We start from the raw sequence: 14,833 nt of genomic DNA on the forward strand, positions 1-14,833 counted from the left end.
CAGTAAAAAGATCCTTGCTGACACCTAGAGAAATCTATTTTACTGTTGAATAATCACAACTGTCAGCATTTATTGAGAATTCATTGTGTATCAGGTACTGAACTGGACACATTATTTGACATTAAGTATGAATTAAGTATCTATGAAGCCTAAAGCACTGAGGAAAGAGTGCTAGGGATTCAAAAGCTAGCTAAACAAAACCGTGCTCTTATCATGCTTATATTTTATTATATAATCTTCAGAATAATTTAGGAGATAGGTACTATATTTAGTGAATTTTTATCTCTCTTTTAAAGTGAGGAAAGAGGGTTAGAGGTTTCCCCAAAACCACAATGCCTATTCTAACATATAGGTTTAGACAACCCAAGTATTATTGTAAGCTCTGTGAAATACAATCGATATATTTTTATAACCTAATGAAGCCTACACCTTATCATCTATAGGGAAGTTGGCAGGCCTTTCTCATCTGGCTACGAAGCTATGGCATATACATCTTTTGTTTCCATACCACACAAATTGTGCATGAAGACTTGAAAACTCCAGTTTGTGATTTTTTTTAATTGCATTTTAGGTTTTGGGGTACATGTGAAGAACATGCAAGATTGTTGCATAGGTACACACATAGCAGTGTGATTTGCTGCCTTCCTCCCCTTGACCTATATCTGGCATTTCTCCCCATGCTATCTCTCCCCACCTCCCCACCCCCCCGTCCCTCCCCCATTTCCCCCCAACAGACTCCAGTGTGTTTGTGATTTTAAAAGGAAAAACTTCCAATGACCCAGAAGAGGATATTTTGGATTTATAAGATGGGTTTTACATTTGTATGTACGTATATTGTATTATTTTATTTTTACTATTTACCATTTTGAAGGAAAAACTAGACAGTCAAACCGACTTCTATAAAGTAAAATGCTCCTGTTTTTCATATACTGTTCCTTAAAGTCCCATGGGAAATACAATAAACCCAGCAAAGAAACACCATCTATATAGACATGTCCAGACAACTGGTAAGAGGCTTTACCTGAAGCTTTTGCAATAGATGACACATAGAGAAAATAGAGGTTGTAACAAGTATCTATTACAAATCTCAGAAAACTCAAGTGATAATACTAGCATAGGAAACGTAGGTCTTCCAATGGTGTCACTGCAAAATTTGTATTCTGATTTCTGCTTTAACCTCATTAGTATAGTAGCTTCAAAAGCAAAACTATAAAATGACTAACAGCCAAACATATTTAATCAGAAAAAGTGATTTCCAAATGCAAATACTGTGGATCTGTTTCTACCAGCATAATACGTAGACTCTGAGATGATCCTGCCTCCTGGTGTTCATTCCCTTGTGCAATCCCCTCCCATTGAATTGCTGGAACTACTGACTTACTTCTAATGAATAGAATATGAAAAATGTAACAGGATATCACTTCACAGTTAGTTACAAAAAGACTATGACTTCCTCCATTCTCTCTCTTGATCTCTCTTTCTCCACCTGCCCCCCACCCATCCACCTCAGGGAAGCCAGATTTCACCTGAGCTGGCCCCACACAGAGACCCACGTGGCAAGAAACTGATAGCTGCAACAAATAACCAGCAAGAATCTGAGCCATGGCAACAGCAGAGTAACGAGTTTGGAAGCAGATTTTCCCCAAATGGAGCCTTGAAGTAATGAGATTTTGGATGGATGAAAACCATTTGCATTTCACAAGTCTTTCTTTACAGAAAGTCAGCCTCAGCCAAGACTTTCCTCTCTTTAAAGAAAATTCAAGGCACAAAGCCTTGGGGATACAAATGTAAACATTCCTAATCTAATAACCCAAAACATAGCTAATAAGCTTTTGTTTATCTTTCGGAAATTATAAGCTTAATTGATTACATAACAATCAATGTAAAATTTTCCAATAGTATATAGTGACCAAAATCAGTATACTTATTTAATAATTTTCAATATTCTACTTTGGCAAAACATACTAGCAAAGTACACATAGTATACCTCTTTACTGACACAATTTTTGCAATTCCATCTCCTTTGCACTTATCTAGGTTTACAATCCCCACAGGCATGGGCTAGAGTCAAATTTAATAACTATATAATGTGCTATGTTTGATGAGCAAGGAGGAAAAAATAATATTTATATTTCTCTATTAAAAATGAATGCTAAATCTAGAAGCCGATAAGGTCATATCCAGTCATTATCATGCAGTGTTTCACAAATCCCTGAAGTTGTGTCTATGTTTTGGAAAAAAATGCCTATGGCAATTCCTAGGGAATATACCTGTGCAGGGAAAATTTAATACTAGAAAAAAAAGTATAAAAATTTCTAAAACTGAATTTTCAGAACATGACTTTTTTCAACTTTCAATGTTGTCTTAAAAATGTATAGAAATATCTTATCTCTAAGACATAAGATGGCAGATAACAAGTAAGGATCTGTATTCTCCCAAATATGTGAACATACCTGACGTAGACATAACTGGAACTACAACTCTGGGTAAGAACTTCAGGAAAAAAAAAATTATTCTGTGCAATTTTCAACCATTCCACAGAATTTAGATAAAACCCTGGAATTATCTATCAATGAGAGAAGTTATTTATCTTTACTGTCTAGAATGTTTAAAGCAGTGGCTCTTAATTATTTTACTATTCATCAAAATTAGTTTATCCACAAACAGAGATGGGATATGATAGGATTGCAAGAATCAAGAGTTTTCTAGTCAAAGAACTTTCATACTGCAGGACACCTTCTTCTGAATCAGTTTATTACCAAAGTGCATCCAAACTTTTACCCAGTCATTCGCTCACTGTCTTGGGTCAGAGGAAGAAGTGTCACCATTCTTTTCAAACTCCAGCCCTATGTATTTAATTATGATCTTATCTCCTTGATCAACTTATCAGTTAGTGTTTCTCTACTCTTCCAAAGCCTATCTCTTTCCATGAAAAGTATACAGTGTTATACAATTTTCAATGTTTTAAATGCAAATAACATTAAATGTGACAAAAACAAATTCTAGGACTATAAAAATACTGTTTTAATTTCAAACCCATTAACCTACCCTCTAAGACTCATATGTTACCTTGTGGAAACACAGTGCCCTCACCACAACCCCACCTTGAGTATCACTGTGATAAGACCTTTCTTGGCTATCACTCACCTCATGTAGCTTTAAGATTCTTACTCTCTACCAAGTTATTCCCTCAATGTACCAGTCTCTTAAGGCTCCCGCATTCCTCTACCAAATATTTCCTAGATCCTGCTTTTTCCACAAACTAACCCCTGAACTCTCTTTGACCTTCCACTCAATAGCCAGCCAACGATGTCTATGCCCAAATCTCTGGAACTAGTGAATACATTAGGCTACATGGTAAAGATAAATTAAGGTGATAGATGAAACAAAGGCTTCCATTCACCTGGTCTGAAATTAGGGAGAATGTCCTGAGTTATCCAGGTGTGCCTAATGTAAATACAAGGGCCATTAACAGCAGCAGAGGGAATCAGAAGAGAGAAGGCAATGTGAGGAAGACTCAGTCCAATGCTACTGGCCTGAAAATGGAGAAAGAAGGCTGTGATCCAAGGAATGTAGATTTCTATAATCCAAGGCATGTAGAAAAGACATGCCAATCTCTTAATTTTAGCCCAGGAACACTCATTTCAAACTTGTGGCATCCCAAGTTTTTTTGTTTGTTTTTTCTGAGAAAAACAAACTTTAATAGTCACTGGAAGAACTAACAACTATTAGTCTCTTCTGTCACCATCAAGCTCCAGGAAGGACCATATTAACTCATACTAACAGGTTCTTATAGAAGCCATTTGGATTTGCCACAGCTGGGAGGAAGGCATGGGAAAAGAGGAGGCAGGATTCTATACTCTATGATGGAATATAGAGGCTGCTGGCTGGGAAAAAAACAAGAACAAGAGAAATGAGGTCATCCTCCTTATGATGACAAGCACAAGACCTCTGAAAAATCCCCCAGTCATTAGAACTTTCTTCTTCACAAATGACATCACCTCCTCAGCTTTGCTCTTGACCTCAGTAGGTATCTGATTGGTCTTATGGATCTTCAGCTGTTCTTTGGCTTTCTCACATCCTCCTCTGCTTGTTGCCAGTCATCTTTGATGTACCCAGTATGTCTTGCAAGCTTAAGGAGAAAAAAAATGACCCCCACAGAGCTGCTGCAGCCAATTTTCCAACGTTTTGGAATATGAAACCCATGTACCATCCAGTGACACTTCCAATTAACAGCTGGGTTGCCACAGGATACTTTTTGACCAAAGGTCCAGGTTCCTGTCCAAACAGCTTATTCTCCCATGACTGATTTTGAGTAAATTCTGCAAGATCCAGTGCCTCAAATTTTCCCTCAAAGTGTCCTTGACTGGACACAGCCATTTCAGTGAGTTCATCTCCCAGAGACACATGCAGAGGATCCACACCGTAGGATGCAGAGCAATGTGCAGTTGCCACACCAGGTGGCTTTTGGCACGTGAGGGCCCAGAACTTAATATCAAAATTTTGTATTTTTAACTCATTAAACTTTTGGTAATTTGTTATAGTAGAAAATAGAAAATGAATACACTCTTCTGCAACCTTCATCACTGTACCCTATTACACAGCAGAGTACTCTTGAGCTAGACATTTTTTTGAAGATCTTTGCTTGTAGTGACTAGGTGAGTGGCTTTGGATAAGTCATCAAACCTCTTTGAGCCGTGGTTTTCTCACATATAAAATGCTCCTAGTACATAGCATAAATTCAAAAAAAATTTCCAAGTTATTTCACACTGCAAAACATAGACTTCAGTAAAATAGTCTACCCAAGATAAAAAGTATATATAAACAACAAAATCAAGCCCCAGAGAATAGAATTAGTATCCAAAATTGTTACAATATATTACCAAAAATTTCCAGTTTATAACAAAAAGCATGAGATATTTAAAAAAAAATAGTGTGACTCACATACATGGAAAAAAAAAGCAGGCAACAAAAACTGCCTGTGAGATGGACCAGATGTCAGCTATAATAAAGTCTTAAATGTATCTATTATAAATATATTCAAAGAACTAAGGAAACTATGCTTAAAGAAGTGAAAAATGATATAATGACAGTGTCTAATCAAATAGGGACTATCAATTAAAAGGCAGAAGTTATTTAAAAACAAGAACCAAAATTAATTCTGAAGTTGAAAAGATAAAATGAACAGTCCACTAGAAGGGCTCAACTGTAGGTTTGAACTGGCAGAAGAAATACTAAGTGAATCAAAAGGATTATAAAACCCAGAGAAAAGAGACAAAATAGAATAATAACAAAAATGAATGGAGCCTCAGAGAAATGTGAGATATCTTTAAGTGAGTGTATCAACTTACATATAAACAGAGTACCAGAAAAAGTGGAAGAACATAAAGGAGAAGTAAAAATATTTAAATAAATAATGGTTGAAAACTATCCGAATTTGCTGAAAAACTTTTATCTACATATGCAAGAATGAACTCCAAGTAAGATAAACACAAAAAGATTAAGGTTCAGCATAGTAAAAATGGTTACATTTGGAATAAAGAGAAAAATATTGAAAACCCACTGATTACATAAAAAGAAAACCCCAATAAGATACAGAAGTAATCCCTTATGAGAAACAATAGAGGCCAGAAGACAGTTAAATGACATATTCAACATGCTAGAGAAGGGGAAAAAAAAGCTATTAGCCAAGAATATTATATCCAGCAAGACTATATTTCAAAATTAAAGGTGAAATAAAGATATTTTCAGATAAACATTAGAGAAAGGCAAATCAAAACCACATGCGGTATCACTTTATGCCCACTAAAATAGCTACATTGCGAAGCACAATAACAAGCCTTGGTTAATATGTGGAAACATCATACATTGCTAATAGGAATGTGAAATGGTGTCCTCCTGCCTTCAACAACTAAAACACCAAATAAAATATATAAACCAACTGTTATCAGACACTGTATAAATGTCAACATAGGATTATCATTCTGCAGAAAACTAAAATCGAAGAGATGAACCAAACTGCCCATATTCCTGTCTGGTGGTAGTCTCTATGCTGCAGAGCAGGGAGGAGGAAATTCAGCAAAGAATAAGAAAACAGGGATCAGAGTTTGGGAAGGTTGAAGCAGGTAGACTTACAGGGTCAGAGCACTGTAAATGAGAAAAGTGCATTGAAAAATAAGTCTATGGAGGGATTCCCTCCAGTTTTCAGCCAAGTTCTGGTATGCATATATCTGAGAAGAAAATATCTAATGCTGGAGAAAGACTCACTGGAAAACATAGAACAAACAAATCCTGGAACTTATACAATATTGAGAATAGCTCATACCCCATAAACTGCAGTAGAAAGCCTGCCTGGCAAGACACAGCAGGACATTAAAACAACTACTCTAAATATGTTCTTGTATATCCCAGAAAAATGACCACATCAAGAAAAGAAACAGAAAGTAAACAAAATACCCAAGTATAACTTCTAGGGATGAAAAAAATAGTATCTGAAATTTTAAAAGTACATGATGAGATTAACAGATTAGATGTTGCAAAAGAAAAGATCAATGTACTCAGTCATAGCAATAGAAACTGCTGAAAATGAAAAAGAGAAAAAAGTGGAAAATAAATAGGTAAATTCTCTGTATAAAATTATCAAACACATATAAATGGAATCTCAGCTACAAAGAATATAAGAGCAAAGACAGAAATAATACTTGAAGAAATAATGGCCATTTTTCTAACTTTGATCACACTTATCAAAAACTTTCAATAAGCCCCAATTCCCACAAATATTTAAAAAACTGCATCTCCATTTGACCCAGCAATCCCATTACTGGGTATATATCCAAAGGATTATAAGTCGTTCTACTATAAGGACATGTGCACACGAATGTTCATTGCAGCACTGTTTACAATAGCAAAGACGTGGAACCAACCAAAATGCCCATCGATGATAGACTGGACAGGCAAAATGTGGCACAAATACACCATGGAATATTATGCAGCCATCAAAAATGATGAGTTTGTATCCTTTGTAGGGACATGGATGAACCTGGAAACCATCATTCTCAGCAAACTGACACAAGAGCAGAAGATCAAACACCGCATGTTCTCACTCATAGGCGGGTGTTGAACAATGAGAACACATGGACACAGGGAGGGGAGCACTACACACTGGGGTCAGTTGGGGGGAAATAGGGGAGGGATGGTGGGGGGTGGGGAGCTGGGGAGAGATAGCAAGGGGAGAGATGCCAGATGTAGGTGATGGGAAGGAAGGCAGCAAATCACACTGCCACGTGTGTACCTATGCAACAATCTTGCATGTTCTTCACATGTACCCCAAAACCTAAAATGCAAAAAATAAACGGGAAAAAAAAACTGCATCAAGTCTTTTCATAATAAAATGACTCAATACTAGTGATAAGGAAACATGCTTAAGAGCATTCAGCAATAATACATATTAGAGAAACAAAGGTAAGAAGAAATACAGCAGATTTCTCGCCAGAAATTATGCAAGTCAAATTATAATTAAGTAATAGCTCTAGAGAATTGAGAGCAAAAGTCAACTATCAATGTAGAATTCTATATCAGGAATTTTTTTAAACTAAGACAAAATTAAAACATTTGCAGGCAAAAAATGTAGAAGAAAATCTGTCTCAGTACATCAGTGATATTAAAGGATATTCTTTAAGCAGAAAGAAAATAATCCAGAAGAAAATATGGATCAATACAGAGGAATAAAGAAGGTCATAAATAGTTATTATATTGGTAAATATAGAAGCTAATTGTTCTCATTTTTTATTTCTTGCAAGATAATTCACCACTTAAGTAAAAATAACAATGTATTTTGCGTTTAATAATAGATATAGAATTAAAATATATGATAACAATAGTATCAAAGGTCAGGAGGGAGAAATAGAAATATACCACTGTAAACTTCTTATATGTGATGTATAATATTCTTGGGAGGCAGACAATACCAACATAAAGAAGTATATTTGAAACCCTAGATTGACTATTCATAATTGTTATAGCTAGTAAGTCAAAACTAGAGATAAAATGGAATGCTAAAAATTTAATCTAAAATAAGAATACCCAAACACATATATTACATTGTTTTCAACGAAATAACAAGTTAATTTAATGAAGAAATAATCTTTCCTTCAGTGAAAGGTTCTCAAATGACTGGATATTCTTATAAAAAAGAACATTCACCCCATGTCACAACATACACAAAAATTAAGTCCAAATGAGCCATATATCTAATAGGAGGGCAAAAGTTATAAAACTTTTAGAAAAATGTTTGTGACCTTGGAGGTGGTAAAATATTTTTGATAGACCACAAAGATCATAAACCATAAAAGAAGAAACTGATAATTGCACTGTTAAAATTCAAAACATTTCATCTTCCAAAGACATTCAACAGAATTAAAATGTCAGATACATATTGAGAGGAAATGTTTATTATACACATATATGGCAAATCACTGTGTCCAGAAGTTATAAATAACTTTTACAACTCCATAATGACAAGATAAATAACCTGAAATCCAAGTGGACATGGATGTGTAAGATATTTCACCAAAAAAAGATATTAAAATGTCAGATAAGTACATTAAAGTATTCAACATCATTAGTCATTAGGAAAATGCAAATTAAAACCACAAAGAGATGCCACGATACACCCACTGGAATAGCTAAAAGTAAAAAGACTGACAATACTATTTTGGTGAAATGTGGAGGAATTAGAACTCTCATACATTGCTGGTGGAACTGCAAAATTGTACAGCCACTTTGGAAAATAGTCAATTTCTTAAACAGTAACATAGAAGGTTAAACATATACTTATGACCCATAATCTCACCTGTAGATAGTTCCTAAAGAGAATTGAAAATACATGTCCACACAAAGACTTGTACAAGAATGTTCACTGCAGTATTAGTCAAAATAATTACAAATTAGAAACAATCCAAATGTCTATCAATAGGTTAATGGATAAGCAAGTTGAGATATATCTATGTCATGGAATACTACTCAACAATAAAGAGGGAATTAGTAATATGCCCAACAGCATGAGGGAATCTCAAAAGTATTTTGCCAATCAGACACAAGAGACTACATTCTGTATGATTCCTTCTATATGAAATTCTAGAAAAAGCCAGCATAATTCCAGTGGTTGCAAGAAGAGACTACAAAAGGGGACTAAGGGGCACTAAGAAACATTGTGCAAGTGTCCCATATCATAATTTACTTGTTCCTTATGGCAAAGCATGATAGTTTTGGTGCTTATGTCACTGTATAGAGTTATCAAAATTCATCAAATAAACATGTAAGATTGGTGAATTTCAATAAAGCTGGTTTGAAGAGCACATATAAATTCCTAAGTCCCTTTCCCAGCATATTAAACTAGAAAGAAGGTGGAGCCCAAAGTTAAACTTTTTTTTTTTTTTTTTTTTTGAGACGGAGTTTCGCTCTTGTTACCCAGGCTGGAGTGCAATGGCGCGATCTTGGCTCACCGCAACCTCCGCCTCCTGGGTTCAGGCAATTCTCCTGCCTCAGCCTCCTGAGTAGCTGGGATTACAGGCACGCGCCACCATGCCCAGCTAATTTTTTGTAGTTTTAGTAGAGACGGGGTTTCACCATGTTGACCAGGATGGTCTCGATCTCTTGACCTCGTGATCCACCCGCCTCGGCCTCCCAAAGTGCTGGGATTACAGGCTTGAGCCACCAAAACCTCCCCAGATTTATGATATAGACAGGTAAGTGGCTATGGAGGGGATCTAACTTCAGGAACAACTCAGTCATCAGTTCCCATTCTGGTAATTAGCAAGACACAGTAGTTCATTGGTAGGCCCCAGGCAACACAGAGATGGCTAAGACTGACCTTGAATTATGTTTCAAGGTCAGTACTACTCTGCATTTTGACTAGTCAGAAAACTGGAACATGACTATGTGTTCAGAGGGCAGGTCAACAAGCCAATTTGGGCAGCAAGAGAAGACACAAACACGGGAAATAAACAGAATTGCAAATAGATTTTTACTACTCCTACTACTATTTACTAATATCAAGTGTTCCTGTAGTTTAAGACAAAAATCTTAAAGGCAAGTAAATTTCAAGAAATGAGAAAACAGAGCTGAAATGGTAGAATCGCAGGCAATAGAATTAAACATTCATTTTGTCTTCCCTTTCAAATATGCCCTATAAGCAGTTCATTCATAGTAAATGCCATATGAGTGCAAAGCCCTGATCTAGGCATCATTAGATAGTAGTTCTGAAAGCTAACTCATCAGAGGTCAAAAAAAAGAAGATCCAAAGTCCTGACCAAGAAATTGTATTGATGGTCTAAGGTGAGATCAAGGAATCTATTTTTAAGTGTATTTGCTGATTCTGATTTGCACCCAGGTAAGAACTGTCACAGGTGCTACAAGAACATATTAAGAATAATTTCACGTTATCTCTGATCAGCATCAGAGACAAAATGAGCTGAATCATAATAACATCCTTTTCCATTCATTCAAATTGAGTAGTGCCATACAGATGCAGACAGCACCAGAAACCCTTTTCCTTGGTATTTTAATACCCTGAAGGCAGGTAAAGGCCATGAAAGTGCAATCTTTCATGTTTTAGATGTCCAGTGTCTGAAACATGACACTATTGGTGTTAGAATAAAGGAAAGGTTCATAATTACCAACTTTAATGTAAATCAGCCACCTCAGTTATTATGGAAATCCTGAGCAATTCTGTGTGAGAGATCTATACTCACAATACCTGTTGATATCTCACAAATAATGTTTATTCTTCAGTATATTCCAAACAAAATTCCTTCTCCTACCTTAGCACACATTTCTCAGTCTTTTTCTAAAAGTGTAATTTTCCACAAAGCTCTCATTAATCTGCCTGTAGAGCAGGAGTGTTTTAAGAAAGGTATAGCTTGTCTGCAGGTTTGTAATCATTTCCTGCCCTTGGGAGCTGAGAAAAGGCCAAGTCATACAGCTGTAAGTCATGACTATTAAGCATCAGAAAATGCTTTTCGGCCTTGCTGGCCTTCTGATTATAATCCATTTTTGGAGATGTTACACTTCCATGGAAGTCCACATTCTCTTTAAAATAAAACCTTTGCAATTTTTCCTAAAGGTTGCAAACTTTAGATTTTTTTCACTTTTTTCATGATGGAAAGATGAAATCTAAAATAAATATTTACTTTCAAAACACATATGAAACATAACACCATGGTATATAATCTTATATTTCAAGGCTATAGAGGTCATTTTTCCAAATACGTGTTGTGAAAGAAAAAGACCCCAAAAGGTACAGAGTAAAAACCAAGTATTCCATTTGCTTTAAAATGAAACCACAGTCTTCTTTCCAAATAAAGCAATTGCTCCATTTCAACCACTTTTTAAATGTGTGTTTAACATGTTTGTTATGTTTCAACTAAAAAAGCATGGGATTAACATTTTCTTGGATCAAGTTTTTGCTAAAGGGCAGGGGGTGGTATTTCTCTGCAGTGACAAGTGATAGAAAGTTGGCCTAATGAGTAAGAAGATCACAGAGTTGGGAGAAACAATAGATAAAACAGCAAGGAACAAGCATTTGAAATGTAAGAACTGTTAAAAAAAAAAGATATAGTCATAATCCAATAAAAAGGGATGGCAAATATGTAAATAAATATGGTACACCTAGTATGTCTAATCAGAGACTCCTAACAAGACACCATGTGAACTTATAGCAAAGGCTTCCGCAGATGAGGAAACCAGGGTGGAGGTTCTGGATAATACCAACACTAGGAAAAGGAGTAAGGCCAGGAGGCTCTCACTCACCCTGAAAGAATAGTGTGTCTTTAGGGGAGGTAAGGTAATCACAAGGGGCCTGCTACTGAGACCCAGTGATGATTCAGCAGGCAAGCAGGCATTTTGTGATTAGGCAAATACAATAACCCAAGTGGGTTTTTGTTCCAGTTTTACAGACGAATTGTGGAGATACAGGCTGACTGAAGATCATCAACCCTTACCAAACCAGGTAAAATTTATTGATTCTAGACTATCAAAAGGAAACCAGGGGTCACACAATATGGCTCGCTGCTCTCTCTATGACCTCCCAAGCTTTTTGACGTAGTTATTTAAAAGTTATGATGCCAATACACTATGCCAGGCATGAAGGAAAATAAACAACTGTATAAAACCTGGTTTCTACAGCTGAGGAGGTTATAATTCAATATCTGCATATGTATATGATAATATTGTATATTAGTAAGTTTGAATATTGACTCTACCACTTATTAAGCTTAGGAATTTGGAGTAATTATTGAACTTTTCTGATTTTTAAGTCAAGCTTTCAGGGTTGTTGTTGGAACTGAAGACAACATATATTAATAGCCTAGTACCTATAAACCCTCAATAAATGGTAGCTATTGTTTTGTGCTCATATGCATAAATTATTCTGTTTTACTTTCTTCAGATAAAGAAAACAATTTAATAGTTAGAACAGATCTATCAGTTAACTATTAGTATTTTAATAATTATACCTTAGGATTTTAGAGAAATACCACCTATTCCAAGTTGGCTTCTATATAAATATGTTCTATAGATAAAGCTTGGTGTGCAAAGAGAATGATATTGTAGAATCTCATGTTAAGATAAATAAATGAGCTGGAAAAAAGGTTAAATGAATTATCCTTTAATGAATTATCATAGAAAATATTTAAAACTAGGAGGGAAATAAAAGAATGCAAAGAAATAAAGACTAACTCAAAGCATAAAATAATTTTCTCCTGGGAGATACTTCAGCTAATTTTCCTAAAGAAGGTGACTCTAAACAATGAAATAAATCTCTGAAAGAGAGAGAAAATTAAAAGAAAACTAAGATTAATGCCAATATCTCTTAAAACAATCTACATGAATTGAATCTTAGAAAGACTGGAGAAAAAAAAAAAAAAACAATCACAGTAAAACTAGAACTCTTACCTCACATTTTGTTTTGTTTTTCCATCACCCCACACACTTACTAATTAGTAGCACAGATTCTCAAGTTGTAATGCCTAAGTTCAAATCCGAGCTCTGGCACTGCAGCACATTTTGACAAGATATATCAAGAGTAGAATAATATTAGTACCTATCTTATCGCATTGTTGTGACAATTAAAAGAGTTATGCACAAAGTTCTTAGAACATTGCCTGTATATAGTAAGTCCTAAACAGATATTATCAGATGCAGGTGCATCATCAGCATCACCATCATTATTACAATTATTATTATAAATATAGTGAGCATAATTCTGAGAAGCATCTTAAAGCTATTTCATAGAGCCTAGAAGAAATGATTCTTTTGCACCATGATTAACTTGATTGTGATTAGTTAATTTGCTTGGTGAGAATACTGTGCCAATTTGTTCAGAGTCAAAGGTTTGATTCTCCCCTGGGTCTGCTGACTATATTACATATCCACAGATTTAACCTAATATTGACCAACTTATTCTATAAATTCTGGTTTTAACAAAGTGACTAGTGAGAAAATTGAGCAGTCTAAATTCATAAATAATATTAGACAAACAAATCTGTAAATACATCCCTATTGATCTTAGATTAGTCATATTGTCTTAATATATTATAAATTCTAGTACTAGAAAAAGGTGTAAAGATAACCTGGAGCCAAACATTTTATTTTTATTTTAAAAAATAGGCTCCAAGACAAAAAGCTACAAGTAAAGAAGATAACATAATTGCTTCATGGCATAGCTAGAACTCTTAGCCCATGTTTGTTTTGTTTTGTTTTTTCATTACCCCACATTTATTAAATATATAATATTTTTATTCTCTATGAGAACTTTTTTTAAAAGTCTATTTTTCTATCAGTATAGTTTATTATTCCATTCTAAGCAACTCATTCTAAGTGATCAAATATGGAGCTTTGAAGGCCTTTGTAATGACTTTGTTATGAAAGAAACAGGGGTCATTTTAAGGCATTAGGCATGTAAGGTAAAGAGGGACATTACTTGACTTAATTTTTTAGAAGATCATTTTGCCTTCTACATTAAGACTAGATGGCCAAGAGGTCCAATTATGATGTTATCACAACAAGCCAAGTGAAAGATGGTGGTGGCTTGGACCAGGATGGTAGCAGAGGAAGTGGTGACAACCTGTCCACGTCTGAATATGTGTTTATGGTAGCGCCAAGAAGAGTTCCAGACATATTGCATGTGAAGTGTGAGAGAAAACAAGAGACATGGAGATCAGGGTATAAGCCTTCATTTAAAAAGTTCTAATTTTTTTAACCAAATCTCTCCTGCTGCTATCTATACCATGATTTATGATCTTCACCTGTATGAAAAGAAGTTCATGACCACCTACACAATGTCCTCTTGTGACTCTGGCAGTAGCCAGAATCATACCATGTGTTATGAAAGAAACAAAACAATGGCTTCTGATTTCAAAAAAAGTTCAACATTTGGTAGATAAAATCCCTTAGAAAGGGAAGGAGACATATTTGACAGCATTACTAATATAGCTAGAAGTTGCTGCTTGATGTTAAACTGGTGCCATTCTGGACATGTCTACTGAAATGAGGGAACCAAGTCCACCACATGTGCATTGACATGAGTGACAAAACAGCATTTAGGATAGAATCCATCCCCCATAAAGAGAGGGATTCAGCCACCTCAAGGGAAGGCTAATTCTAAGGATGGGATAGTCTCACTACTTGGCTCTGTCCCCAGTTCAGCTCCTTATGAACTCGTATCTGGATGTCAGGGAAGGGAGAGAAAATTATGAACAAAAATATTTAAAAGGCTGCTTTCATCAAACTTCTCTAAAAAATGGAGCCAACACCATTTTGACAGACACTTGTGGAA

General features: G+C 35.4%; 1 protein-coding gene and 1 pseudogene across 5 annotated transcripts in view; both read right to left on the reverse strand.

Moving 5' to 3' along the window:
* Positions 1-14,833, reverse strand: part of GRM1 (glutamate metabotropic receptor 1) — a 424,684-nt gene that overhangs the window by 264,965 nt on the left and 144,886 nt on the right. The gene's annotated exons all lie outside the window — the stretch shown is intronic.
* On the reverse strand, positions 751-5,077 carry LOC116549168 (annotated as a pseudogene).

This window comes from Sapajus apella, unplaced genomic scaffold, assembly GCF_009761245.1.
Source record: "Sapajus apella isolate SASKATOON/1434 unplaced genomic scaffold, GSC_monkey_1.0 scaffold6, whole genome shotgun sequence".
In the NCBI taxonomy this organism is placed as follows: domain Eukaryota; kingdom Metazoa; phylum Chordata; class Mammalia; order Primates; family Cebidae; genus Sapajus; species Sapajus apella.